Genomic DNA, 25,623 nt, shown 5'->3' with positions numbered 1-25,623 from the left:
GGTGAAGCTGTATACTTGTATTTAAACATAAACATAAACAAAAAGTGTACAATCATCTGATTTTGAGCTTAAACTCTTTTTTTTTTTTTTAATGAGGTTGGATTTGACCTTTGTCACACATCTTTGTTGTGTTGTGTGGGGGAACACAACACAACAAAGGGGAATGAAAATGCAATTGACCTCTTCCCATTGGCAATCAGGTTGTGAGGTGAATTTGGAGCATATCAGAAATTTTAGTCTGTCCTAGGGCTGGGCAATATGGGCAAAAAAATCTTATCTCTGTATTTTTTAGGAAGATTGATGATATACGATATATATATCCTGTATTTTCCCATAAATGGTTACTTGAGAGTCAAAGCCCTTATTAAAACTTTATTAAACAGTTTTTGAGCAAAATAAAGTTTAAAACACAGGGGTTATCCTCCCTGTTATGACCATCATTATAATTGTCATTCTTATGTTGTTATTTGTTAAAAGAGTAGCTAACAGCGAGATATTAAAATAGAAAAAAATAAATGTTTGGTATGTTTGGAAATGTTTTGGTATTTATTTAAAGTAAAGTTTTAATAATCTTTTAAACCACCAAACCGTTTTTACACTAGGTACACACACAAATAAAATCACGGCTTCTAGTTAAGAGGCTAAAATAACTAAATCAATTAAACAGAATAAATAAATAAATAAATAAATAAATAAATAAATAAATAAATAAATAAATAAGTAAATACAATGATTTGAATACAATCCGAATTTAAGTCAATATGCAATAACAGACCAGAACGCAGAGCTAAATGTGTTATAACGTAAATGTAAAGATGAGACAGTCGTGTAATAAATACTAAACTTTTAAGGTGGTTTTACTTTCAAAATGCGTTATAAATTCATCCCATTTTGGCGTTTTTAATTCCTTTAAACACATTCAGGTGCTGCTTGTCATTTTGACAAGGCTTCTATGTTTGTTCTTGCTGTCAATTGCGGAAGAAATGAGCCATAAAAGGTTTCTGATAAACCTCTGTGACAGCTACAGGCGCTGTGTGACCAGCGTACATGCTAGGGGGAGTTAGATTTGTCTGGGGAGTCAGATTTTGATACAACACCGGCATTGCATGTTCCTCCATGTCATAGTGATGGGTCGTTCTTGAACGATTCGTTCATTTTTAACAAATCTTTTTTATGACTTTTTTATGATGGAGTGAATCATTCATTTGCATATGCACACATTTTTGCAATGAAGATCGCGTACCATCATGGAGTAATCTGATATGCACAGAATGTGCACTTGTGGCCTCAAACCATATCGATATGACAGATTTTTAATAATACCGCATTGCTTAGGGGAATCATATCGATATATCCCCAGAACTCGATATACCGCCCAGCCCTATGTTCTCATGAGGGAATTGAACAGTTTATTGAAAGCAATTGAACAAATTCCAGGTTTAAGGGTGTGTGATTTGAACGAATATGTTCCAGAAGGCACAGGAAAAATTAAACATGTTTGACATATGCATGTTCATATATTTGTGAGCTACAGAGCTGATTAATTAATTAATTTATTTTTATTCACATTCATTGAATATTAATTGCACTATATGTTGGTTTGCCAACCCCAATTAAATGAAAAAGAAGTGGTGTTATATTGATTTTAAACATACAATATAGTGTGAGTTACTGTAAGTTGCTGTTTGACAATCACAACAAGCACATCCTCAAATCATGAGCTTTGCCTTTACATTGGATATGATCTTCCCATAAAGTGTGAGTTAATACCTATAACTTAAATCTTAATCATAAAGGTCTTATGCAACTTACAATATGACTAGACTGTACTATACTTGATGCTAAAATGAATGTTTGCTTGTGTTTTTATCTTTTGTAAATTACAACGCAATTTGTAAAAATGGGGCTAAAGCATTTTTTTTTTATATTTAAAACACTACAATTATCTACAAGCAAAGGTGGTGTCTTGCCATCTGTCTGCTCTTGCTTTTTTTCAAGTAATTTTTATTTCTATTTATACAATGTCATTTATGTTAAATCAGCTTTATAAAGAAAACAGACATTAATGAAAAACTAGGAGTGAAGTTTTATCAATTTGAAACAACTTGAGTTCATTAGCTGCCTTCCGTTCCTCAGAATGTTCATTTTGTTCTAGTTAGTTCACTGATGAATCAGTTCAGTTTAGTACAAATGTCAGTGTTGAAGGATGTGATTCACTGTAGGGCATCTCTACCGACCCCAAGTAAATGAGCCAAAGATGACAGTGGCAAGAATCCAAAACTCCACCAATTGAGAATAAAAGGGTAGAAACCAGGCTCAGGTGGAGGACCAGTTCTCTTCTGGAAAAATGAATAAAGAAAGCACAGCTGCAGTCCAGTCAGAAGTGGACGACTGGTTTATCTGGTTTGTCTTTTGCAAGTCTCCTCCCACAAGCCCTGAGCTGCAGGTGCTATTTTTCTCCACACAGGGTTTGGCAGTGTAAAAGGCTATTTGTCTAATTTCAGTGACTGGTGGAATATTGCTTTCCTTATTTCTTTGACATTGTGATAAAGCAGGGCTGGATCTGCAGAGACCAGGAGGCTCAAATAGATCCCCAAACCACTCAGTGGCAAAAAGGCTAATGCTTTGACAAGAATTACAGTCGCACAGATAATGAAACTCACAAGCTTAATTATATTATAGTCGGTGCAGTGACTTAAACTGCTGAATATTTAAGGATTTTATGGGAGGCTTCCAAAATTTAAGCAATACATATTTATTTTATTTATTTTATTTTTTCTTAATAAAAGTCTTACTTAAAGATGCTAGATTTAAGTCAAACACATTCATACAATGCATGTTTAAATGAACATTGGGAAAGTAATGAAGTTAATGCAAAGACTAAATCTCGCTCCTTCAGACTCACTGCAAAATGACTGCGAACCTTGGCCACTTTGAATGGCAACATAGGCTCATTCTGAAAATGTAGCCCTAAATACATATCTGGAGATAGCAATTATGTAGCCAGAGCTGCGTATGGCTGCATTTTCTTCTTTTAAAACAAATGCTACTGGGTGGTATAATGCCATTCCTTTTGGCACTTTCCAGTTGACCACTTACTTCTGTATGGACAGCTTTTCCTCTGTTATCAGTTTGTCTAGTGGCTCGCTGCATACAGTGTGTTCACAGACATGCTGCGGAGATGACCGGGACGACGGGGTTTGTGTCTGGCGAAGAACGATTTCCAGAAAGTGGGTAAGACAAAAGCAAAAAAAAAAAACCAAATAAAATAAAATAAACAAGTAAATAACAGTGAGAATGTGGTAAAATCCGATAGCTTGGTAAAAAAAAAAAATAAGCTGCCGCGAGAGCTTTTCATTTTCTGGATTGCTTTTGAAAACACTGTCGGTTAGGTTTAGGGAAGTGGGTGGACGGGTTAATTGGTGCTTTTAAAAACACTATTGGTTGGGTTTAGAAAAGGAGGATGTGGGTCAGTTGATCAGTCATTCATCAGTCGACAGTGGCCTCTTGTGGAATTACGCAAGAACAGCAGGCACGAATGACACTCATGAGATAAATATGAGATCTCAAAAAGCATACACAACGGCCTGTGGTTTATTCTCAAAAACAAAAACTGCAAAAAAAAAAAAAAAAAACATAGCTCCTAAGACAGAATTTGACAGAATTTCACCTGAAAAGTATATAGGGGTACATATTCAGAATAAGTACTGGTGTTGAACGAACAAGGACTGCCTTAGAGGTCACGTGACTGACATTAAAAGTAAACAGTCTTATTTCGTTTTATTTCACGGTTTTTAGGCAACATAAATTCATTGGAAATATGTTGTTCAGCCTCTATTTTTGTAAAACCACAAAAACGTACTTGGCAAAATTGGTAAAAAAAATAAATAAATAAAAAGTCAAATGAATCTGCCTGGGCGGTATGGTTGACAGCATTAACTTATTTCAGATTCACATAAAAGGATCATTCAACCCATAGACACAGAATTTAATAGCAAAGTAAAAAAAATAACAACAGCACATTAACACAGACATTTTACAGGCTACCTGTAGGGTTTAGAATTGATTTTAAACTACGGATGTTTTGTTTAATGCTGTGAGTGGCTTTATGCGAAATTTTACGCATTTACAAACCCAGCAGAGCTTTGCGATCTGCTGGCCACCCTCTGCTAGAAGTCCCTCGGTCAAGATACAAGCAGTGGGGTGATAGCAGGTCCTAAACGCTGGAATACCCTTTCTACTGAGATTCGTCTTTTTAAAGCGAACTTTGTTCAAAGTGACTTTTAATGCATAGCACTGACACGTCTCTCTGTTTAAATGTTTGTTGTATTGTATTGATATCTCTTGTGATTTTTTGCATTGTCTGCCTTTTAGTTGTGTTGTATACTTTACTGGTGTAAACCATTTTGGTCAAACTTGGTTGTAGTAAGGTGCTATATAAATAAAGATTGATTGATTAATTGATTGATTGATTGGTTTTTTGGTTGATTGATTGATTGATTGATTGATTGGTTGGTTGGTTGGTTGGTTGATTGATTGATTGATTGATTGATTGATTGATTGATTGATTGATTGATTGATTGATTGATTGATTGATTGATTGATTGATTGATTGATTGATTGATTGGTTGATTGATTGACTGAAAAAAACAGCATCTTTAACTTGGATGGTTTTGGCATACCTGTACACTTTTTAACTCCAACGAGAAGTTCTGGAAAACGAAACAGAACTGTAGTCGACACAGCCGGTATCCACTTCTTCTTTAGGTATTTCACTTGACCTTTCACACTCGCATATGAAGGAAATCCTGCAAAATTCAACCAATCAGTTAACAGATTTTACAAAACATTTACTATATTTACATTAGGTTAATTCTTATGTTATACACACAGATTTTGAGCTGATCTTTAAAGGTAAATGCATTAAGGCTAAATCATATGTAGCATGTTTTCAAAATGATCAAATTTTTCTGAATGCATGAGATATTTTTGACACGTTTGTACAATATTTGTCAAGTTATACGACTACAAGACATAACAATAATTCATTTGAACATACATTTATAGTGTTAACCACTAGGAACAAAACTATTTGTTAATAACTATTTTTAATAACAAGTATGTTTCTTGAATCATGTCACAGTTATAGTAAACTTAACTTCTGGCATTAATCTGCGTTGAACTGATCAAATGTTTTTTTTTTTTTTTTTCAACAAACAAAAGTTCAATCTTTGTCTGAGATTAATTCTGTGTTTTGACGCTCACATGCTTATGCAGTCAACATCCTGTTGAATAATATGGATTATTGTGGGCTTTAAAAATGTGGAATTCAAAAACAATCTCTCATATTCCATGACTAGATTGATTGATGATTATTTCAGTTTTTGTTTATTCACATGTTTATTTGCATGAGTCAGATTCGAATGGCATTTTCTTTCAATCTGGGCTGTAAACCAGCCTGAACAGTTGGCATGTTCGGAAAATGACCTTGATATACATGTTCTCCTTGTCACTCAGAGAGCTATGCTATTAGTTGCTAAATCAGGCCAAAGAAGATCATTTCACATTTGCAACACACTAATGTGCAATTAGGAAAAAAAACGATAAAGCTTACATAAAAATACAGCATATGACTTACTGCAGAGTTTTAATTAAATATACTGTTTTTGTTTTATTAAAATATTTTTTGCAAGGTTGTTTTTGAATAAAGGAGATTATTACTCAGCTATGACACCTTAAATGAATAAAATGTGACATTAAATACATTTAGAGTTTTACAAATGATTTTAGTTTTAAACTCGTATTATTTTATGGTTTGCATTAACATATTCCTCAGCACAACTGTTTTCAACATGGAAAATAATAAAAGATAATACAAAATCAGCAGATTTTATTGATTTCTTAAGGATCACTTGACAGTAAATTTTCAGACATTTTCAGATATTCTGTTAAAGAATATAAATTGCACTTTAAATATATACTTGCAATGTTGCTATAAGTAGAAATCATATTTTAAATAATTGAGAATAAGAGACTCAAAAACACTATGAAAACCTGGTAAAACACACTGCTGTGGTTCTTGAAGAAAGGTGACTTGCAAGATGATTTCCAAGCGAAAATCTGTTACACTTTTAAAGCTTGGGAAAACACAACACATTTAAAATATTGTAAATAAAAATGTATATGTTCTGTGTGTATATAAAACATCTCTGCAGCGTTTTGAGAATAATGTCAAATTGTAATGCAAAAAGGACAAACATTCATTCATTCATTTTCCTTTGGCTTAGTCCCTTATTTATCAGGGGTCGCCAGAGCGGAATGAGCCACCAGCTATTCCGACATATGTTTTATGCCCTTCCTGCTGCAATTCATTACTGGGAAACACCCATACACTCTCACATTCACACACACACACACACACACACACACACATACACTACGGCCAATTTAGTTTATTTGATTCACCTTTAGCACATGTCTTTGAACTGTGGGGGATATCAGAGCACCCAGAAAAAACCCACGTAAGAGAACATGCAAACTCCACACAGAAATACCAACTTACTCAGCACAGACTAGAACCAGTGACCTTCTTGCTCTGAGATGACAGTGCTTACCACTGAGCCACTGTGCCACTTTTTAAAATAAACACTTTTGTAAAAAAATAATAATAATAATAATAAATAAATAATTATGGAACCAAATGTAATTTTACAAACAAAAAATAAATGAAAATCATTGTATGGCCATATATCTCATTTGCATATGAGGCTACATGTTATTGTGAGTGGTTTCAGGAGTAGTATTTGTAAAAGAAAAGAAATGTCACTTTTAAATTAAGTATCAAAGAAAATAAAAGATCAAGGCTAGCAAACAAGCAACTTGTTTATCACAGACATAACTCATTTAATTCATATTGGGTAAAAAAATAAATAAATAAAAATAGTAATAATTTATGTATATATACTGTAGTATGTGTGGGAATGTTTAGAAATGACAACAATTGTACTATATAAAAAACATCTATTTAAAGATTTTGTTACTCTACCCATTTGAGAAGTGTTATTATTATGTTTACTTTTTTTTTAAACAGCATGGTTGGAAATTATTGATTTTTGCTGGCTTTGGGATACATGTCACTTTCCCAAACTGCATTGCACTGTGGTAGTTTACCAGCAAGTTACATTTTTGTGTGGGAAACACATCACAATTTACATTTACATTTAGTCATTTACTGATTGAAGACCCCATTACTACTCACTAACCTTCTTTTATGGTACAGTATTACCTAGTCTCACTGCAAACACATCTGCTGCATTTTGTTGTCAGTGTCCCTCATTATTTGTCTTGTAAGTCGCTCTGTCTGTCACTGTGATCACGAATTGATGATGACAGTTAATTAATTACAGTGTTTCATGCTTGTAATGGAATGTATGAGGTTTTGTTTGACTGTGACCCAAACGAAACCCTAAGATGGCTAATGAGGCTGTATTTCTGTGAGAATGAATGTTGCCTGACCTGGCCTTTTATTCCATGTGTCTTAAGGATAAGCTAAAAAGAGAACATGGAGGTCTCAACACAAGTGAGTTCACAAAGTTTAAAAAGAAGATAAAGACTCATTCCTGAAGAGCTGCCTACATAAACTATTTTTTTTTTAGAATTATGTGTGCTCTTGTCGCTTACTTTACAGTAAATCATCCTAAATTATACTGCATTGAGGGGTATTCATAATACCCCACAATGCAGTTTAAGTTGGGATGATTTAAAAATAAGTGACTGTTTCTGTATGTTTCCACATTTACAATCAAATCATTTGTGCAACAGAAAGAGCTCATTTACGTTTCACATGAGCTTATCAAGCTAAGCTAAATGTTTACACATTTTTACAAAGTTTACATAAACATACGTTTACTTGAGCTCAGAAGTGTTTAGGAAATAGTCACAGTTTTCTAAGTATAACATATTTCACATAGTGTTCATGTGCTGCATATTTATGCATTTAATAGTTGTGCACCACTGATAGCTATATGCTAATGAAAGAATTAGCTTTATGAATGAAAATGATATATTCAATATTTATAACAATTAACAAAAGGATTGTTGTATATATTTTCACAATTTTCATCTAAAAGTGATTTGAGTGCCAGAAAAGGGAAATTTTTCAAGTTAGCCTATCAAGCTAAGCTAAATATTTACGCATTTTTACAAAGTTGGACAAAACATACATGTTTACTTGCACTTAGAAGTGTTTAGGACAGTGGATCTCAAACTTTTTTCACCAAGTACCACCTTAAAAAGAATTGTCTCTCGAAGTACCACCATAATGTGCTGCATTGAAATACAGTAGTGCAGTAGACCTACTAAAGAAGGTACAGCTCTGTAGAGTTCAATATGTGGCAGACTAATTCCTATTATTAAAAATGTGTATTATTATCAGCCACTTTAAACATTATAAATACTTTGTACACTGTACTTTGCTTATGTAAAACAAACTAAATAAAATGTCAACATTTAAATTGAAATGTGCTTTTAAAAGTTAAAAATAGTAGGCTACTGTTCTTAAAATGTAAAAAATAAAAAATAAAAATAAAAACTGTATTAAAAACTGTATTAAATGTAAAGTATGGTAGCCTATTCATCAAAACATGGAGATGTTGCTTGGACCTCATAAATATAGGCTATATGTCATCACATTGCTATATAATTCATTTCTGATAATTTTTGAAAATATATCTAGCATGTACATATGACATATTTGATTCTTCTCTGTACCACTAGAAGAAAGCCCACATACATGTACCACAGTTTGAGAACTACAGGTTTAGGAAATAGTCATAGTTTTCATAGTCAACAGGTCATAGTTTTCCAAGTATCACATATTTCTCATAAGCTGCGTCCCAAATGGCACACTATGCACTTATGCACTATGTACTAAGCGGAAATTCAAACCGTTTCCCTAATGACGTTTGACAGTTGCCAAATAAGTGAAATAAACGACCGAATTATCAAATAATACCTGCCGTCAGTATAACCACATTCACCATCGGGAGGCACTATAATCACTCTCATAGGAGAATTTTGCTTTCACCATCCAAAATAAATAAAGTTATTCAACATGTGCGTCCGATAGCTCCGCTCCTTCTGCTACGTAAGTAAACCTGCGGTCGTTGAGTGTGTGAAGTGCGTGATCATTACACACTTCATTTTAGCGGCTGAATGAGTGCATCATCCGGGTAACTAAAGTGCACTTGTTATTTTTAAAGTCTTCAGTATGAACGCACTACTTACACTATTTATACTACAAAATGGCGTAGAATAGTGCATAAGCATGCGATTTGGGACGCAGCTATAGTGTTCATTTGCTGAGTATTTATGTATTTAATGGAGTATCTTTGTGTACATTTGATAGTTATATGCTAATTAAAAAAATAGCTTTGTGAATGAAGATGTTATATTGTAGTATACAGTATATTTATATTGTAGTATACACACAGTATTTTCATCTAAATGTGATGTGGATGTCAGTTAGCCTATCAAGCTAAGCCAAATTTTACACATTTTCACAAAGTTGGACAAAAAATACATGTTTACTTGTGCTCAGAAGTGGAAAAAGTCACAGTTTTTCTCAGTATGACATATTTCACGTAGTATTCATTTGCTGCATATTTATGTATTATTGGAGTAGTTGTGAATCTTTGATAGCTACGTATATGCTAAGGGAAGAATTAGCTTTGTGAATGAAATTGCTATATTGTAGTATAGGCTAGAGTATATTTATATTGTAGCCTAGTATACACGCTGTATTTTCATCTAGATGTGATCTGGATGACAAAACATACGTTTACTTGCTCAGAAGTGTTTAGGAAAAAGTCACAGTTTTTCCCAGTATTACATAATTCACATAGTGTTAATGTGTGCTGCATATTTATGTGCTTAATCAACATTAGTTTTGTATCTTTGATAGCTATATGCTAATGTAAGAGTTAGCTTTTTGAATGAAAAATTGCAGTTTTTAAATAGGATTGTTTTTTTACATTTTCACAATTTTAATCTAAATTGGATCTGGATGAGAGAAAGGGAACGCTTATATGTCAAGTTTGCCTATCAAGCTAAGCTAAATAATTACACATGTTCAGAGATGAAGAAAACATGTTTACATGTGCATAGAATTGATTAGCTTCATTTTTTAAGGACCACATATTTCAAATAGTGCTCATGTGTACCGCATATTAATGCACGTTTTGGAGTATTGATTTTTTGTTTTGATAGCTAAATGCTAATGTGAGAATTAGCTTTGTGACTGATCTCCCTGTAAGGCCATTATTTGTGAAAGTGTCCGTTAACAAAGATTCCCCTTATGAAAAGTGTTTCAAATCAACAGCTAATGTTCTGTTCAAGCTAGTTTATGTATAGGTAGATAGCTGCTTATATAGGAAGCAGACGGCAATTGTTCATTTGTTTTAGACTGTCTGTGTGATCATGAATAGTTTGGAGGCATTTTGTCAAAGAGTAAATGTTTTGAGAAAGAAATAAGCCTTATATAAGTATATATATATATAGTTATATAATACTTATATATAATATAAGTATTATAGTTGTGTGCTTAAGTTGTAGGCTATTGTCTTGCATATGTTTTTATCATTATTCATTTTTGAAGAATAAATAGTGTATACTTTGGTATTTGATGGATCTTTCAAATATCTTTGATGATTATACAATTGAAAAACTACGTACGCTGAGGTCAAAATATCAGCCCCCCCCTGTGATTTTTTTTCAAACATTTCCCAAATGATGTTTAACATAATCCAGGAAGGTTGATATTACTCACTTCAAATGTATATACTGTATTAATTTACCATCTATTAATTGAATCCATCGATCCATCTATTGATAAACATTAACTAAAATAATAAATGTATTATTTTATATTTTACCAATTTATTTATGTCAGATAGTCCCTTAAAAATAATGTTCTTTTTATAAAAAAACTAAAATAAAAACTTTATTGAAGATAAATACAAATGGCATAACTATATTAAAAACACTAGCTAAAATAAATCTGAAATGAAAACAATGAAAACAACAGTTATACTAATTATTATTTCATCAACTGTTTAGATACCTCAACATCAACTCTATTTTGTATTTAAACTATAGTAAGTGAAAGGATAATGATTCTGCAAAGTCAAACATAAGAGCTTGCTGTGTGTGTTTTACCATTCTTGTTTAGTCCAGCGAAGCCTTCAGTCTGTTTCTGTCAGCATTTGTATGTCCCATTGAAAGCAACTGAGCACTTTAGACTGAAATATTGATAAGAACTGCATTCACTACAAAGCAACACAGCACTGCAAGACAGAATCTAAAGTTTTTGAACAAAAGTTGAAAAAAAGAGAATACTAAACCAAAGGTGAAACTCCACTGGCTAGTTGTGGTCAGTCAGCCGGGTTGTTTCAGGGCATGTTAAAATCCCTGTAATCCCGTGTTTAACTCTCTGAGGGATTCTTGTAATAAGGTAATTGGTCTCAATGGATGATAGAGCGACATCGGCTTTAAAAATCATCAAATCTTTCTTCATGCTGGGGATAAGTCATATCCGGACAGTGCTGTGTGGATGTGACTTAAGATTTGCAGGAGGTTTATCCTGTGGGCTGTCAGTGGTGGTGTGTTATGAGATGTTAAAAGCCTCCCAGACCGTGCAGGGTACGTTTAAGCACCTTTGGATTTGAAGGTCATGGTTTTGATCCCTCTGCCTGATTGACTCAGATGTAAACCTGCTGTGAGGAGCCACGAGGACCAGATGCCTTCTGCTGACAGAGCAAACATATAGGCTTCCTAGGACAGTTTTTAAATAAATTATGGTTATTGGTAAATATTAGTGTCTTTTTAATCATTTAATCCATTTATTTTACTTCAGCTTAATTCCTCATTTATTAAGGGTTGTCACAGCAGAATGAACTATTCCAGCATTTGCTTTATGAATTGGTCGCCCTTCCAGCCACTCACCCCTCACACACTATGGCCATTTTAGTTTATTTAATTCACTTATACTGCATGTCTTTGGAAACTGGAGGAAACCCATGTGAACACTAAGAGAACATGCAAACTCCACACCAAAAAAAACAACTAACCCCAGTCTTTTTTATTGTGGAAGAAATTTAATTTACTGTAGTTTCTATTCTTTTTGGTAGTTAGTTCTAGGGCTGTGTGATTAATCAAAATTTAATTGCAATTGCAATTTGAAACATTGCGATTAGTTCATCGCAAGAGGCTGCAATATGACATATTTTAGTATTTTTAAACTTCCCCTGCCCATAACAAATGCATGACTGTTGTCTGTGTGTGATAGTCTTACTAGCCAATTGAGTGAGCACACTTTCATTCTGCCAAATCAGAATTGCACAACCGAACTATGTAGAACGCCCACAATGAAAAGTAAAGAAAACAAGCAGGAAAGCATGGACAAGTGGGATTATGGCAACTGCTGCTTCAGAAGCATTAACAGATGAATTAATATCAATGAAAAACAGCAATGGTAATATTGGAATATTCTGGCCTCAAAGTCATAGACACCGAACATCATTTGTAAGAGCTGTTACAGAAATGTTGCCACAACTTACAGAAAATTGAATATTGACTACAAAATTAAATAAAAAATCAAACCCCAATATCTATAAAAAATCACAATTAGATATTTTTCACAAATCACACAGCCCTAGTTAGTACTGTTGTTAATATTGTACGGCTTTTTTGGGTATGCACCATACCCAACAACAGACCCAACAACAGAAATTTGGTCAGTCATACTACTGTTGGTTTAGTCAATCTAGCAAGCTGTGATTGCGTGTATTTTGAGCCAGGTGTGCAATACCTAGTTCAACCAAGTTGTCAACTTACATACTGCAATAAATGTAGACATCATGGATTTTAATTTAATCAGCTTAACTGTAATTTAACTGAAAAAAAAAACGTTTTTTATTGTTCAAAGGAAAACATTAAGGATATCAGATTTTTTTTATATTTAATAAAATTTTCACCAAAATTTTTTTTTTTTTTAATCAAAAAATAATTTACAAGTTTTAAAGCAAATGCTTTACACATCTATGAAAACTATCAACTACCGTTTAATGGAAAAACATAAATAAATCAAACATCAAATGAAAACAGTACATTTGCAACTTGATTCGACACTAAAACAACTCCTCCGAAAAAATGGCATAGAAATTATTTTCAAATTCAATTTGCTAGTAAATTCACAATTTACAAAAATTATAATTTTAATCGAAATTTTATTCGAAAACACACTAACTTTAATATCAACCAAAAGCTGATATTTTGTTTAAATATGAAAATATTTTTTTACTTAATATATTTATTATTACATTCTTAAACAATTTTACAAAGTAAATTATAAAGATATTGCTTATCACTGTGTATCTCGTCATGTAGCGTGCTGTTAGGACACAGGGTAACAATGTAACCTGCTCACCTAATGTTTATGTACTTGATATTTATATTATATGCTAATTAATAACCACCTCATGTGAAACTCTGAATCTGCATCTCATTTCGGAGTCTGCTACTGTCCACCAGAAGTCACATTTCAGTCGCAGACACATACTTTAAGAGCCTTTTTTGACTGAATTAATGAAATATGCTGTTTTCCATCAAGGCAACGTGGGGCACTGAAATATAATTGGCTTAACTGGCACTGGGCTGGTTAAATGAAAAAAAAAAAAGTTTCAGCGTGTAACACACATTTTCAAAGTAGACTATCTGACTCTAGCATTGTTTTTCAGATAAAAAAAAGTATGTTCACTTAGCACATTTCTTAAATATCTGTAAACATATTATGGTATTTTTATGCCTTAGAAGAGTCAAAAACTTACATACAACACCTTTAAAACAGTTGTTTTATTGTGTAATGTTTCGCTGTTTCAGTTCTCCTACATTGCTATTAGTTTGGCAAAAAAATATCCTTGGCTGTGTGTTGTGTTGCCATTTCAGTCCAAATTTGGCTCTTGAGTCAAAACCACACGACAACCGCTTTTTTTCCTAATGCTTCACTGTTACACAGCCTTCATTTAGGTCAAAAGGGCAACACACACTCGCAGTATGTTTTTTCAATATTGATGGTATCTATCATCTCTGCATTATCTGTCTTCAAGTGTCAGTTCTAAAGATGGATTTCTGCCACCTTTGCCTTTTATTTAGCACATCTCCATTTCTAAAGCAGGCTGCTTGAGGTTATTTTTGCCGTGCATCTTTCCCTCATCTCTTCTACCTGTCCTCTTTCCACCCACAAACTCCGAGATCTCCGATATTCCACAAAGCACCGCAGCTCTGCCCTCTGAAGTAATGTGGTGACAAGCCCGAGACTCTCCAAGGAGCTCTGACACGCTGCTGAATATCGTACAGTGTCAAGTTGTCAAACACTCCCAAAGAATTATGTGCGATAAGACGACTGTGGGTGAAGCCTGTATGCTGTGTTTGCTGTTTCAGGTAAATCGGCTGTCCTGCAATCTCAGGGCTGAACGGTCCTCAAAAACTTCTAGGGAAAATATAATCCTCACAGTTGGTTTTCCAGGAAAAAGAGTGTTTTGTGAAATGGTCCGTATTTGTTTAGGGATGGGTTATAGATTCTGATTTCCTGATTTGATTAAATTCACAAGCTGTTGATTTGATTCTTTGTTTAATTTCAGTGATTACGTTTTAAAACAACTGCTATTGATATTGCTTAAAATCTGAGTAAACATTTTATTTTAGGTATAAAGACTTTTTATTAACATAATAAAAATATACTTTATTAATAATATTTTAATAAACTTTTGCTAATTAATAAATCATATAGCACAGTATTTGTCAAAGTAAAGTGGGTTTAGTCCTCCGCTTGGCACTCGCTGTGGTCAGACTGATGCACACAAGTGAAGAGTTGCCAATGGGCGGTAGCTTATGCCGAGTTCAGACTGCATAATTTTCAAAGTAGTTGTGTTGCAGATGTTTTCACACTGCATGACTATCTGGGCTAGCATTTTGTCGCTGCTTTGTTTACACTGCAAGATGGATCGGCGACAGGGAGTTTCACATTGCATGACTTTAAAATAAGAAGAATCACCAACAACTTCTTCCAAACTACATCTCACATCAAAAACACGTAGTACAGTAGGTGAAAGTTCAATGTGGCCAATACTGCCGAGCGATCTACCGCCGCCGTTTAAAAAAAAAGAAAATGTTTTATAGGTATGACCGCAGTTTGCAACTATGCCGCCAGGTGGCACAAAGGCAGGGGATGCGAACGGACAGAAATAGACTATACATTAGCTGTAAATGCTCTGCCACTTTTAAATAAAGATAAGCAATGAAACAAAGCATTATAAGTCATTCAATTATCATTAAAAAGACAACTAGGGTACATTATTTAAAGGAATAAAAAATGACTAATCTTTGAGGTGAAGAGCTTAAGTCCGCTATTTGCTTCAGCACCAAAACACTAGTTGCTGTGAGATTGTGTTGGTTTGTTTTATAAAATAATAATAATTTGTATATATTTAGTTATTAATTACATAACAAGAAAGAAGCCTTTAATGGGGTAGAAAATGTATATATTTGCTCACCTGGTTTTGAAGGGAATTAGCAATTTCTCCTCAACTTTTTTTTTTGACCTGGTTGTGGTATTGCTCAAATGACACATCAAACAGACACAGGTGCTCTGGCCAAATTTACAATAGTTTTTCCTCCATTTTTTGGGTCCAAATAAACTGAATATGAGCGCTTTTAACTTCTCCTCTATCTTCCCACTGGCCTGCAGGTACCCATGCTAGTGAATGCTGCTCTTTCATTAGCTGTAAGTGATCGCTGATGTTATTTTCAGTCAAAACTCATTTCACATGGCATGATTTGAATCGCTGACATCTCCAGATATTTAGCATGCCAAATATCTTACAGGCATCAGTAACTCATCTGCGATTTTCTCAGATTGTGTCTTTGATAGCTCACATTGTGTAATTGTTACTTGCATGAACGAGCACCGATTTGTCTGTGTTTTCAGGCATTTGTTGCCGATTTTTCAAAACGTGTCAGCGAATCAAAATCATGGCTAAAATCATGCAGTCTGAACTCAGCATAAGCTTTGCTCAATGTCATTAGATGATATCATGCGTAAATTTGCATATTACTAATGTCATCTCATCTTATTGGTATCTGATTGTATTGTTTAAAAAAAAATTTATTCAAGAAAAAATACCATAAAAATGATATACCATAAAATGGTGTAAACAGTGCAGTGTATTTACCACGGTGTAGCATCTCAGACATAATAAATAAACCCAGACTCAAGGGTGCAGGATGTCATTCCTACCAGTAAATGTGCGTTTCAAGTCAAATACGAAAGTGAAAGCATGCTAAACTATTAACGAGAGCTGTTTATCCGTTAGGAAAATTGACCAAACTGCAGTCTTAGTTTATCTTTTGATTCTCTCTATAATGTAAAGCCTGTAATGTAAATTCTAGCCAACGACTATGTATGAGAAAGTCTTATCTCTGATTTATATTTGGTGACAATGTCTGTGGCTGTCATTATTCAATATTAAAGCACAGCTTTTCAGTTATAACATTTTATTAAACATCGTCATGAAATAAAATAACGACATATGACAGCTGAGCAGGACTCTAAAAAAATAACTCTGACCAATGTACAGAGTTTACTCGCATGTGACTTGTAGCTATTTTGATCCTTTTAGAAAATTTGCCATGTAAAAGCGAACAGCACCAAGAACAAAGAGAAACATTTTAACAATTTTAATTCCTGTTTCGGAACAAAACAATCCATCTACAGATGTGTATGCACCCTAAAACTAGGGGTGTCAAAATTAATCGTTTCTTCGATGCACCGCGATGCAGACGCGGACAATTCAATATCGGTTCAGTAATAATCATAACCGGTTATTACTGACGTCATTTACCTCATATGCGCTCTGTCGCGAGGGAGACGATCGCGAGTATTTACAACGCTCTAACTACTTAATACTCATAAACTGTGCACAATTTCACTGTGTCTGTTTGAGAATGAAAGTAGCCTATTCCATTTCTCTCTCTCTCGCTCGCTCGCTCCCTCTTGCTCTGTCTCTCTCTCTTTCTCACACACACACAGTGGCCCATTTGACCTGCTGGCGTTGCTTTTCTGTTTTACAGCGTTACTTTTGGATACAGAAACGAGCGCGTGTCTGCAGAGTTTTCTCCACCGTGTCTATCATAGATCAGCTGTGAGATCGCCGCCTGCCGCCTGCAGCTTATCATTCATCTGAAGAGCGCAGCGCGCAAGAGCCAATCGCAACCGTTTTTGTTGGGGGTGTAACCAATCAAAGGAGTGTAAGAGAACTAGACAAGGATCAGAAATTGAGCTGGATATTTATATTTGTTTATATTATTTGCTAAATGCTCGTTTTTTTTAAAAGTTACAGTTTATATATCTGACTGTTTGTATTAAATGACACAATTGTATTACAAATAATAGCCTATATAAATATAAATATATTCATACATTTTAATACAAGAGCTGGTGCTGTGAAGAAAATATAAAAGCATCGTCAATGCACCGTGATGCACCGAAATATTGAATTGAACCGAATCGATGGCATGATAATCGTAACCGAACCAAATCGTGAGACTAGTGTAGGTTCACAGCTCTACCTAAAACCATTTTATTATAAGTAGTATGTGCTTAAAACAAGAATAAAAGGTCAAATTAAATTATTTTAATTCACAAAAAAGGAGAAGTAAATATTGGATTGTTCTGTGACAGCACAGTATGCACAACTCAGGTGTTTTTATGTGAGCAGTGCTGTGGTCAACAGAACAAGACCAAAAAGAAAAAAGCCGCTAGTTGCTATTTTGTAATGAAGTCACTTAAGTTGTCTGAAAAGTCGATAAATCTAGTGACAGTTACAGAGATGGCAACACTGGCTGGAACAGTGCTGATTCTAGTAGAATATTGCATGGCTGTTAACCAATCTTATCCAAGAACCAAACATAACTGGTTGATGAATGACGAAAGGACAGACAAACATGAGAATGAACGAACGTGGGAACAAATGAATGTGTGAACGAACAAACAAACATGCAAACTAACAAACAAACATGCAAACAATCATGCGAATGAGCAAACAAATGAAGATTTTATTTTATATATTATTATTATTATTATTATTATTATTATTATCATCCTTATACATTTTTTCAAAGCTCTGTTTCATTTACCTCAGATGTCTCTTTTCACCTCACTGAACTCAGTGACAAACCTACTCACTGTACTCCATCTGATGCCACCTTTTAAGACGTCTTAAGCAAATGAGTGGCGTGCCTGAGGTAATCCTTCTATTTTAGGTTCAGTTTCAAGTGCATTGATTTAGAAGTCTGTAGCAGACCATTTTTTATCATAAAAAGTGATATAGCTGAATTGAAGATCACATAATAAGTGTAGCGCTGACTAGAAGAAATGTAAAATTTTTAGAATGTTTGGGCAATTACTGGAAGCTGAAATGATAAAGTGATGTCAAGGGTTTTGATGTATTACAAAACTTAAAAAGTACAGTGGTGGCAAAAAAAATAGATGTGGTACTACACGAAATTATATTTATTTTTTAGCATATTTACTTGAGCCAGACTGCAGTTTAGCACAAGTGTGACTCATTACTAAACTCATTTATTAAATGGAAATATTTATGTAGAAATTGATTTATGACCAATGATTGTATATTAAACAAGCTAAGGTCGGTAAGATTTCTAAAGTTATTAAATTCTTTCATGCAAAAAGTGAAATAATTATTGTAAAAACAGTAATATCCACTTACTAAGTCGTGACGTATGAAATACTGTTTCCTGGTCCAAGATGATACTCATTTGAATTAAGAAAACATTCATTTATGACCACTTTTTAGTCATATCACCCACTCAACTTATATTAAATCATGGTGTACACAACAGTCTCTGGACTTGCTGCATCTCAGACACCAATATTTTAACAATTTATTAAAAAAATGTATCACTTTCTGGCAATCTGATAATATATTCAATCATATATTTATTTTACATTTATTTTTCAGTTTGTTGAGTCTCCCCATACAGTTTATTAGTGTTTGGACTTTAAAGCCACTTCGCATGAAATCAAACTTAACAAGCGGATTGTGAAATATAATTTTTATGTAAAAGAACTGTTATCTACTTATCTACATAAATAATATGTGCATCTTTTCCAGTAATAGATTTTTTTTTTTTTAAATTTCATAATAATTGTAAATTCTTCATCAACATGGTCATTTAGAAGTAATGGTCTAACTTCTAAGTCCATACATTTTAACAGCCGGACTCACTTTTATAATACATAGAAAGAAAGAAAAAAGATATGTGCATGTGTGCGCAATTAAGATTGAATTAAGATTTAAATTAATCTTCAATTATTATCATTAAAATATTGACTTGTTACAAATAGTTTACACAGTATTTTATCTCCAAATATTGAAGTATGAAGTATCAAAGGTTGATAAAGTACCAAAGGATTTTAGTACTTTAGTTTGACTTTAAAACTTGTAGCACTCAAAAAGCCCAGAAAGCTCTGTGTGAAATTTATAAAGAATCCGAAGAGACTGCAAACTCTTAGCCTTGAACATAATGTTTGTGTCATCTTTTAAGACATGTATTATTGCATATCTCACAGCACTGCATTCTCAGTGGAAATGAACACAAGGCAGTTACAGCAGGTCTTTTCCCGCCGAGTTTCACTCCAATAGCCGGTGCAGATGAAGTCTAATGTGTTCTTCATGGTGCAGCTCCATGCGGAAAGAGTCCATTAGCGGGGCACCACACCGGAATGTCCTTGCTATGTCAGCTCGACGGGGAGGGCAGGCCGCTTTTAACGCTAACCAATCCGAAAGGCATTACCCATAATCCCTGTGTCACCACAGAAGGAATAAGGATCGTGTGGTAAATCAGCTCAATGGCATTAGACTAGAGAAGTATTTGGCGCCAAACAGAGCCACGTTTAATAGCAGTTGCCTTTTTCGAGCACATTCTGGACTAGCCGGCCCCTTACACGCCCAAATGTAATTACCGGGCTGATCTGAGATCTGTATAAAAGGTAAGCTGAGGCGCTCCAGGCATCCTGATGCGTGTGCGTCAGCTGAATCATCACCTGCTGCGGCTGCTCATTGCTGTTATCAAAGGGTTTAGAGGCAAAAAATAGCAGATAGGTCATCAGACAGGAAGGATCTCAGTAACAATGTGTTGCTTAATCAAATATGATCGGCTCCTCTACTGTCACTTGTGACTATTGTTACACACTGTAGTAGTCTCAGAAAGATTACTGTAGGGCAGCAATGGCTTATAGCAAGAGGTATATTTTAATACAAGAACAAAACAAACTGTCCTATCAAGAAGAACAAACAAAAGAAGATGTGTTCTCTACAGAACCGCTGGTAATTCATTCTGAAATACAGTAGTATGTTTACAAAACCTAGTGATCTATCTTTTGTCAACATAGACAGCATCCTAACTGTTGTGGAACCTCCAGACTGACTGATTTGGAACAGTTTATGCCGGCAGCAAATGTACGTCACAAACATAGCAGCACTCTATGTAGAAGACTCGACTGGCTAGTAATTGGTTACTACAGTGATTGGTTACTGTAGATTGTGCATCCATTTCATTTCATACACACTATACCTAGAATTAAATAAGGTTACAAACCAATTAATCATTGTGAAAATGTTGATGTAGAGAAATCTAAAATTATTGAGATGATAAAGTTTTTAGCTACACTTGTGAAATCCCTCAAGTTCAATTCAATTTACCTATATTTTTATAGCGCTTTTAAAATGTAGATCAGGGGTCACCAATCTCAGTCCTGAAGGGCCGGTGTCCCTGCAGGGTTTAGCTTCAACTTGCCTCAACACACCTGCCTGGATGTTTCAAGTATGCCTAGTAAGACCTTGATTAGCTTGTTCAGGTGTGTTTGATTAGAGTTGGAGCTAAAATCTGTACGGCACCGGCCCTCCAGGAACAAGTTTGGTGACCCCTGATGTAGATTGTCAAAGCAGCTTCACATTGAAGATTATAGTAAATGGAAACAGTGTCAGTCCAGTATTCAGTGTTTAAGTTCAGTTTAGCTCAGTTCAGTGTGGTTTAATAATCACTAAGAGTCCAAACACTGAAGAGCAAATGCATCCATGCGCAGCCCAACAGATCCCGAACCATGCAAGCCAGTGGTTATAGACTCAGTATGGGAATCAATTTAAAATGCTATTTTACCTTTCAAGATGACTACAATTCATATCTGTCAACCCTGCCATTTTTTCCAGGATTCTCCTGTATTTTAAAGTACTATCCCACTATGATTCCGTAAAGATATTTTCCATTTTTTCCCTGTATTTTCAATCTTTCTTTGAAGGGTGGCAAAAAAGAGCCTAACCTCCCAATATGCGCAACCATTACTGCCAAACCATCAGGGGATGCCCTTTACTCTTATATGTGAATCTGTTCTGTGCTTTTATTTTATTTAGGCATAAAAAAATTAAACAAATATAAAAAGAGAGGGATTCCTTTTCCTTTCCTTCCTTTCCATTACAGGTGCCATTGCCCCTCTTTTGCAATCTTCAAAAAAGTCATGTAGCGGTGCATGACCAGCTGAGGTGCTCCATAGTGAAAAATAGATGCTGTTTCCCAAATGGATTCGGTACACACGATTTAAAGCAGAGTGAAAGTCTGGGTTTTGGATGCATGATTGAATGGTTTAAACAGACATATACACATAATTGATAATAATTAATAATAATATATAAAGATGTCGTTTTTGGTGGGTGTTCTTTCAAACACAACTAATTGTGTCTTAAATAAGAATACAAAGTTATGAAAGCAATTGAATGGTTTTATCATAATGGTAGATGTGTGCATTTTTAAAATGACACCTCTGTTATTGAATGTATTTAAACTAAAAATCTAAATGAGAGATTAATTTGTTGCTCTTTAATCAGAATGTTTAAGTTAAGCAGTGAAGAAAAGATTAATGAGATTTGATACCTTGAATCTATTTCTTTATAATAGCTCTTTAGTTTAATTGTTAAAACTATTTGCTAATTTATTTGCAGCTTTTTGTAATGTATACTATTTGTTCTATCATATGTAAATAATAATGATAAAATCAATAATAATAATAATAATAATAATAATAATAATAATAAGTGGTGTAACAGATTAGAAATCTCAAGGTTTGGATTACATTTACATTTACAATACATATTTCTGACAGTTTAACTGATAATTTACAATGAAAAAGCTCCAGATGATCATATTTACTTATTTTTTATATAATACTTAATATAATATATTAGTTATTATATTTTTTTTATCTGTTGACAGATATGCAACAATAACTTTCTAACATCTAAATATCTAAGTCATTAGATCACAATCTTGGCCACAGTCAAATGTTTGTGTAGAATTGTGTAGAAAATAAAAAGGGTTATTGGGTTATGTCAAGATTACTGGTCATACTTTATATTACTGTACTTGCATTAAAAAAGCTTAATCAGTAAGAAGTCATCATCAAAATAAGTGTATTGCACTATAAAATTAATTACAGTTTCACAATTATTTTGCCACAAATTTCAGAACCCTGGTGTCAAATTTAAACAATAATATTTAATGACTGTTAATGATAGTTTACTACAAAATTGTGCATCTTGTTTTTTGGTGATCTTAAGTATTTTTTTCTGTAATATTTGTATTATTAAAGGATGTTGTGAACCAATGAGCCTGCAAATGCAAGGCTTCTTTAGAGAATTTAATCCAACATGCAATGTTTTAAACACTGAAAAGCCTGTGTTAATTGTAGTGACTTTATGTCTAGAGTTTTGAAAATTTACATCAGGGTTCTGAAATTTGTGGCAAAAAAATGTGAATTTTGGTACATGTTAATTGTTTTCTTTTGGTGCAGTGCGTGATTCTCTGTGGTATCATTAGTAATTCATAGTTCCATTGCTAAACATGATTATTCATAGGTTACAGTTTAAAAATACCCTTGGAAATTTTGTTAAATAATTTTCACTTCTGTAATTGACTCTCACTCATGTAATTTAACCCCGTATGTTATGCAGTTGAAACGAAAAGGATGACAAATCACCTACAACAACTTGCAAAGCTACTGTAAACTTCATTTAGACTGAGAAAAGAATACAATGCACAGACAAAGGTAATAGGTACAGTACATGTGCAGTAATTGTTGCTAATTTAGCTTGTCTTATAATACTTTAAAATACTTTGCATCCACCCAATCAAGCAAATACACTAACTTAACTAAAATTAACTTGGTTTCCCAAATGCCATTTCTAGAAATAAAATTGTTCCCAGTATTCTTGCAGTGCAAACAAGCTAAACAGTGGGTGCTTCTGTTAGTTCTATAAACTGTAAAAAGTTCCTCTAGTGCAAAAGCTCTTTATACTGTATGTAAATAAATGCAGTCAGTAGAAGCTGTGCGAGTAATTATTTTTTTATATAAATCCTCATGAGGCACACTAGTGGAATTTAAAACTAAAAGAAATTAAACATTTAAAGAGAAATGTTAAATGTTGTTTAAATTTTAAGTGACTTTAACATAATCTGCCATTTTTTTTTTTTTTTTTTTTGACTGAGGTTTTCTGGGATTGTCTTATCTGTGATGCATATATGCAATACAGCTGTTATTAATAAATAATGCATTAAAACATGTCTACCTTTTGAAATAGCCTTAGAGCACATCAACAATTCTGTACAATGTTTCCTCAGCAGGCAGCTCTCCAAGTTTTGGATCAGTGCAAATGTTTATGTATAGCTTGTTTACAATACCTAGCTTGTTGTAGAAGTGTTTAAACAGCGCCGGCGGCTCCAAAAAAACAGCTTTTCTAACATTTGAGCAATGTTCATATTTGGTTCAGCTGGGAATTTTCCATTGCGTCCCCACCAGTTGTGCTTGTTCTATTCTGTAAATTATCAGGAGTGCGTTTAAGATTGTTCAAAACAAAACCATTGCTGGTGATGTAATGATTTACTTATTCTGCAGAACACCGTCCTCCTCGTCGAGAGCTGGACATTATTTTTAGACATTCAGTGAAGAGGAAAAAAAGAAGTAACCAAGACAACCGTGAATTCCATCCACAGGCAGTAGTAGGCAGTTGGCAGTGTGATCACCTTCAAATAATTTTTTGAAACACTTATCACATTTTTCTTATTACATCACATGGGCTGTTGCTGAAATGTATGAGTCTACCCTTAACAGGGCCCAAAAAGCCATTCTAGTTGTCTCTTAGTCAAATCATGGTGTAAAAAGTAACCTACGTCAATTGTGAATCCACTGTCAAACACTTTCAACTTCATCAATTGACATTTATACTAGAATGGCTTAATGGTACAAACTACAAACCAAAGCAGTGTGCAAAAAACATTCATTGAGAACAAGTTAAAGATTAATCATTTACAAAATATTTTAGTGTATTGGAAAATTAGTATATATTCTACTCAGCTCCCACGGGTCTTTGTATTGTAACCTCTTTAAAATGCTATTTTATTTTTCATGGTCACAAAAATGCCTTTCTAACATCTAAACATCTAAAAAAAAAAAAAAAGAATTACATCATGATAATGGTCACTATTAAGTTTTATTGTATAAAGAACTACAATTATTTGATATTGTGTCTTTAAATACTGTGCATTAAAAAAGTACATCACATGTGAATCTACCTAATGTATTTTTCTCTCAACTATATGTGCATTAAAAAAGTACATCAATTGTGAATCTACCTAATGTACTTCTCTCTCAACTTCATTAATGTACATATACAGTACATACCCTACTTATTGACATAAGGGTACTAATAACAAACTTATAAAACACTGTGAATATTTTGACAGAAAAGTACAAAAAAACATTTATTGAGATGAATAATTTAAAATAAATTCAAATTTATTGGAAAATATGTATACAGTATATTCTGCTTAGCTACACTTGTAGGGCACGGGGCTCTGTGTTGGGTCCTCTTTAAAAGGCATTTTTGAAGGTCATTACAACTGCCTTCTAACATCTAAACATTTATTCATTCATTTTCTTTTCGGCTTTGTCCCTTTAATAATAAGGGGTTGCCACAGAAGAATAAACCGCCAACTTATCCGGCTCATGTTTTATGTAGCGGATGCCCTTTCTGCTGCAACCCATCATTGGGTACACACATATACACACCCATACACACATATAAACTACAGACGATTTAGCCTATCCAATTCACCTACTGGAAAACCGGAGCAGCCGGGATGATACCCACACAAACATGAGGAGAACATGCAAATTCCACACAGAAATGCCAACTGACCAAGCCAAGGCTCAAACCAGCAACCTTCTTGCTGCAAGGCAACAACACTACCCACTGCGCCACCGCACCACCAACATCTAAACATCTACAAAAATAATAATAATAAAACTACATCATGCTCATGGTAAAAAAAATATATATATATTTTAATGTGTTTAGTAAAAATGATCTAAAGAATTCTTTCATCCCACAGTAAGTTGTTTTCAAAGGTGCAGTTGGTGATCTGCCACAATGCTAGCCT

The 25,623-nt window shown here is 33.9% G+C and overlaps 2 protein-coding genes across 7 annotated transcripts in view; one reads left to right on the top strand and one right to left on the bottom strand.

The window, feature by feature from the left end:
• The window catches only part of trpa1b (transient receptor potential cation channel, subfamily A, member 1b), a 365,395-nt gene that overhangs the window by 173,174 nt on the left and 166,598 nt on the right, over positions 1–25,623 (bottom strand). For all 6 annotated transcript variants that reach the window (XR_012399109.1, XR_012399110.1, XR_012399112.1 and 3 more), the window contains one exon: positions 4,683–4,808. The gene's annotated coding sequence lies outside the window, so the exon portion shown is untranslated. The remainder of the gene's footprint in view (positions 1–4,682; positions 4,809–25,623) is intronic.
• The window catches only part of kcnb2b (potassium voltage-gated channel subfamily B member 2b), a 209,710-nt gene that overhangs the window by 26,582 nt on the left and 157,505 nt on the right, over positions 1–25,623 (top strand). The window lies entirely within an intron of this gene.

The sequence above is a fragment of the Danio rerio genome, chromosome 24 (genome assembly GCF_049306965.1).
Source record: "Danio rerio strain Tuebingen ecotype United States chromosome 24, GRCz12tu, whole genome shotgun sequence".
NCBI classification, from domain to species: Eukaryota; Metazoa; Chordata; class Actinopteri; order Cypriniformes; family Danionidae; genus Danio; species Danio rerio.
The sequence above is the reverse complement of the archived record's forward strand: the minus strand, read 5'-3'. Positions and strand labels throughout refer to the sequence as shown.